Source organism: Gavialis gangeticus, unplaced genomic scaffold (assembly GCF_001723915.1).
Source record: "Gavialis gangeticus isolate Ggan-Ray unplaced genomic scaffold, GavGan_comp1, whole genome shotgun sequence".
Taxonomy (NCBI): domain Eukaryota; kingdom Metazoa; phylum Chordata; order Crocodylia; family Gavialidae; genus Gavialis; species Gavialis gangeticus.
Window position 1 is genome coordinate 20091334 of NW_017729029.1, and position 4644 is coordinate 20095977.

The 4644-nt window shown below is 43.8% G+C and overlaps 1 protein-coding gene across 1 annotated transcript in view; it reads right to left on the reverse strand.

Moving 5' to 3' along the window:
* Positions 1-4644, reverse strand: part of DIAPH2 (diaphanous related formin 2) — an 899992-nt gene that overhangs the window by 481354 nt on the left and 413994 nt on the right. The gene's annotated exons all lie outside the window — the stretch shown is intronic.

The following is a 4644-nucleotide window of genomic DNA, read 5'->3' on the forward strand; positions in this document are numbered from 1 at the left end:
TAGCTGGGGTCGTCTGACCCCGGCACTCTTTCCTGCCCGGAGCAGGGAGTCAGACTTGATGACCTACTGAGGTCCCTTCCAACCCTAATGTCTATGAATCTATTAATTTAACCAAAGTCCAAAATTTCATAGATTTCATAGATTTTTTACGGTCGGTAGTGACCTATCAGATCATTGAGTCCAACCCCCTGCCCTGGGCAGGAAAGAGTGCTCGGGTCAGATAACCCCAGTCAGGTGTTTGTCCAATCTCCTCAAATACCTCCAAGGAAGGGGACAGCACCACCTCCCTTGGAAGCATATTTCATATTTTGGCAACGCTCACTGTGAAGAATTTTTTCCTAATGTCCAATCTAAATTTGCTCTCCTTCAGTTTGTGTCCATTGTTTCTAGTTACCCTGATGGGAACCCTGGTAAACACTGTATCCCCTATTTCCTGCTGTCCTCCCCGCGATGAGTTTATAGATGACCACAAGATCACCTCTCATATTTGTCTTGCAGAGACTGAAGAGTTTCAGGTCCCTCGTAGGGCTTTTCCTGTAGGCCTTTAACCAGAAGGGTGGCCCTCCTCTGAACCCTTTCCAGGTTATCTATATCCCTTCTGAAGTGTAGCGCCCAAAACAGGACACAGTAATCCACCTGAGGCCTGACCAATACTGCATAGAAGGGAAGTATCACCTCCCTAGACCTGTTTGTGATGACCTACTTATGCAAGAAAGAATGCGGTTAGTTTTGCAGTTAACTCTGAGATCCCTTTCTGCAGTTGTCCTACTTAGGATGGTACCTCCCAGGCTATAGGAGTGTTGAAGATTCTCCTTCCCTAGGTGCAACACATGGCACTTATCTTTGTTAAACTGCATCCTATTCTGTTCTACCCACTTCCCCATCCTGTGCAAATCGACCTGAATTTTCTCCCTGACCTCTAGTTTGTTTACCTCCCTGCATAGTTTGGTGTTGTCTACAAACTTGGACAGAGTGCTTTCTACTTCCTCATCCAAGTCGCTAATGAAGATATTGGACAGTACCGGTCCCAGGACAGATCCCTGGGGGGACTCAACTGCCCACATTTCTCAAGGTAGAAACCGACTCATCCACCACCATTCTCTAGGTGCATCCCATAAGCCAATTTTCCACCCACTGGACTGTGTAATAATCTACATTGCAACTGTTTAGTATATTTATAAGAATTGGGTGTGACACAGTGTCAAAACCAAGTAAATAACATCTACCACTATTCCTTCATCCAAGCATTTTGTGACATGGTCGTAAAAAGAAACCAGGTTAGTCAGACAGGATCTGCCTCCTACGAACCTATGCTGGTTGCCCCTTAGCATTATTTTACCTGCTGGTCCCCCACAAATGTGATCCTTAACGATTTTCTCAAAGGTCTTGCCGAAGATAGAAATGAGGCTAACTGGCCTATAGTTACCTGGTTCCTCCTTCCTTTCTTGAAAATAGGGACCATATGGGCCCTTTTCCAGTCCCCTGGGACCTGTCCTGACCGCCATGAGTGCTTAAACAGTCGGGCCTGTGGTTCCATTATGACTCCAACTAATTCCCCAAGTACCCTACAATGAAGATCATCAGGGCCTATTGACTTAAATACATCCAAACCCTCCAAGTGCCCCTTTACTAGGTCAGTGCCAACAGTTGCTGGGTTGGTATTCTCTCTCATGCTTACCTAAAGTCCCATTGGGATGCATGCTTGTATTCATGTCCAGGAACACAGATGCAAAGAAATAATTTAGGAGCTCCACTTTGGCCAGCCCCTCTGTTACCAGTTGCCAATTACTGCTAATATAACTGATTTGATTCTCAGTGTATACACAATTAAAATTTAAAACCATATCTAGGGATCTCCAGAAATCAGAAGTACCCCCTGCAGTAACTCCTTCAACTTTTTTGTTTGTTTGTTATGCTGCTTGCCCTCCCCATTCTGATTGGTGGAGGGACCCTGCTGGCTGGGTTGTTCGCCACTGATTGCCAGAGAAGTGAAACCTACAGTTTTAAATATGCTATGGTTTTTGCCTCCCTGCTGGTCAGCAGCAAGTGGAGCCACCACTCTGCTCATCAGCAGCAGGGAGGCAGAAACCATTGCATATTTAAAACCATGGCTTTTACTTCCCCAGCTGGCAGGGCTCCTTTGTTAATGAAAAGGAGAGGCCAAGTGGCAACATGAAAAAAATAAACAAGTTGATGCAAGGCGCATTTCCTCCGTGATTTATAGAGATCCCTATGCATTCCATAATGCAATTTATTGCAAAATTTGTCCATTAAACAATGACACTCATTCATTAATAACAAAATTCCTTATTTTGTATATTTCATACTACTGAGTCATGCTTCTAACCATGCTTTCAAAGATGTATGAAATCCTTGAATATATAGTAATGTAGAGAAGTATATTCTAATAATAATTCTTTTTATCACAAAATAGGAAAATAAAATAAATCTACCTTTAATAAATATATTAATGTATTTACTCAAGACAGAGGTCTGAAACCCCACTTCAGTAATCAACTGGATTTATAGGAAAGACTTTGCCAAGTTTATAATGAAAGCAGAAATTCCTATTTAATTATTGTAACTTTCTGATATGTTAGTTCTGTGTCATAAAAATGTATTTATGGGGGAAGGCTGTGAAGTGTCAATGCCACAAAAAAAATGGAAACAAGTATATAAAGCAGTACAATTTCAAACACAAATAGCCATAGTCTAATTATGTAACTGTCATAATACAGGGAAAGTCCTGGGGTCTAAGACTTCTCCCATTCCCTTGAGTAATATCTGATTAATCTAGCACAAGGGATGGTCATCTCATCTCGGAGGAAGGGTAAAAAAGGGCACAGCAACCCCCTTGGCTCAGCAGGGAACTTGAGAGCCTCCTATGCCTCAAAAGAGAGGCTTATAAAGGATGGAAGGCTGGAACTACCACAAAAGAGGACTACTCAGCACTGGTCCATACCTGCAGGGAGCAGATCAGGAAAGCCAAGGATGCAACCAAGCTCCATCTGGCTTCATATATCAAGGATAACAAAAAGTCCTTTTTTAGATATGTAGGGAGCCTGAAAAGAAACAAGGGTAACATTGGACCCCTGCTGAATTAAACGGGACAGCTGATAACCAACATCCAGGAAAAAGCCAATCTGCGTAATAGGTACTTCGCAACAGTCTTTCATCAGTCCAATGGGATTGCCCTGACTAGCAACAAGTGGTAAGGCCAGGGTGAGGGAGTATTTATACCCAGCATCAGTGTTGATCTAGTAAAGGAACACCTTGAGAGGTTGGACACCTTGAAGTCAGCTGGTCCTGACAGATTACACCCTACAGGACTCAAGGAGCTGGCAGCTGTCATAGCCCAACCATTGGCAAAAAATATTTGAAAATTTGTGGCACTCAGGTGAAATACCTGAAGGCTGGAAGAAGGCCAACATGGTACCTATCTTCAAGAAAGGGCAAAAAGTAGATCCCGGGAATTACAGGTCAATCAGCTTGACCTCAATCCCTGGCAAGATTCTGGAGAAAGTTATCAAGGAAGCCCTTCTAGATAAGTTAACATCCTGAGGGACAGCCAGCATGGGTTTGTCATGGGTAGGTCTTACCTGACCGATCTCATCTCCTTCTATGACCAGATGACATATCACCTGGACAAGGGAGAAAAGATGGACGTCATATATCTGGACTTTAAAAAGCCTTTGATCTGGTGTCCCACGACCTCCTCATGGAAAAATTGGCCAACTGTGGCCTTGGCTACACCACAGTCTGATGGCTGGGAAATTGGCTCCGAGGTCGGACCCAGAGAGTAGTAGTGGATGGTAGCAAATCATTATGACACTCTGTGACCAGTTGCCCCTAAGGCTCTGTCCTTGGACTGGTTCTCCTCAACATCTTTATCAACAATGTACACATTGGTGTCAGAAGCGCACTGGCTAAGTTCACCGATGACATTAAACTTTGAGGCATAGCATCCACATCTGAGGACAGGCTGACTTGGATAAGCTTAGTAAGTGGGAGGATACAGACCTGATGATGTTCAATACTGATAAATGTAAGGTATTCCACCCCAGGGGAAAAAATCCTGCAGCACACTTATAGGCTTGGAAGTTCTATGCTTGCTAGTACCATGGCTGAAAGAGACTTGGGGGTCATGATTGACCACAAGATGAACATAAGCCATCAATGCGATGTCGCAGCTGGTAAAGCAAACAAAACTCTGGCTTGCATCCATAGATGCTTCTCAAGTATATCTCAGGATGTCATCCTCCCACTGTACTTGGCCTTGGTGAGGCCGCAGCTGGAGTACTGCATCCAATTCTGGGCTCCACAATTCAAGAAGGATGTTAAGAAGCTTGACAGAGTCCAAAAGAGAGCCACACACATGATCAGAGGGCAAGAGAACAGGCCTTATGAAGAGAGGCTGGGAGCCATGGGACTCTTCAGCCTGGAAAAGCGCAGGCTGAGGGGGGACCTGGTGGCTGCTTTTAAGTAGATATGGGGTGTACATCAGGATTTGGGAGAACATCTGTTCACCAGAGCACCCCAAGGAAAAACAAGAACGAATGGTCATAAACTCCTCCAAAACTGTTTTAGGCTGGACATTAAAAAAAAAAAAAAAAAAAAAAAAAAAAAAAAAATTTTTTTTTCCCA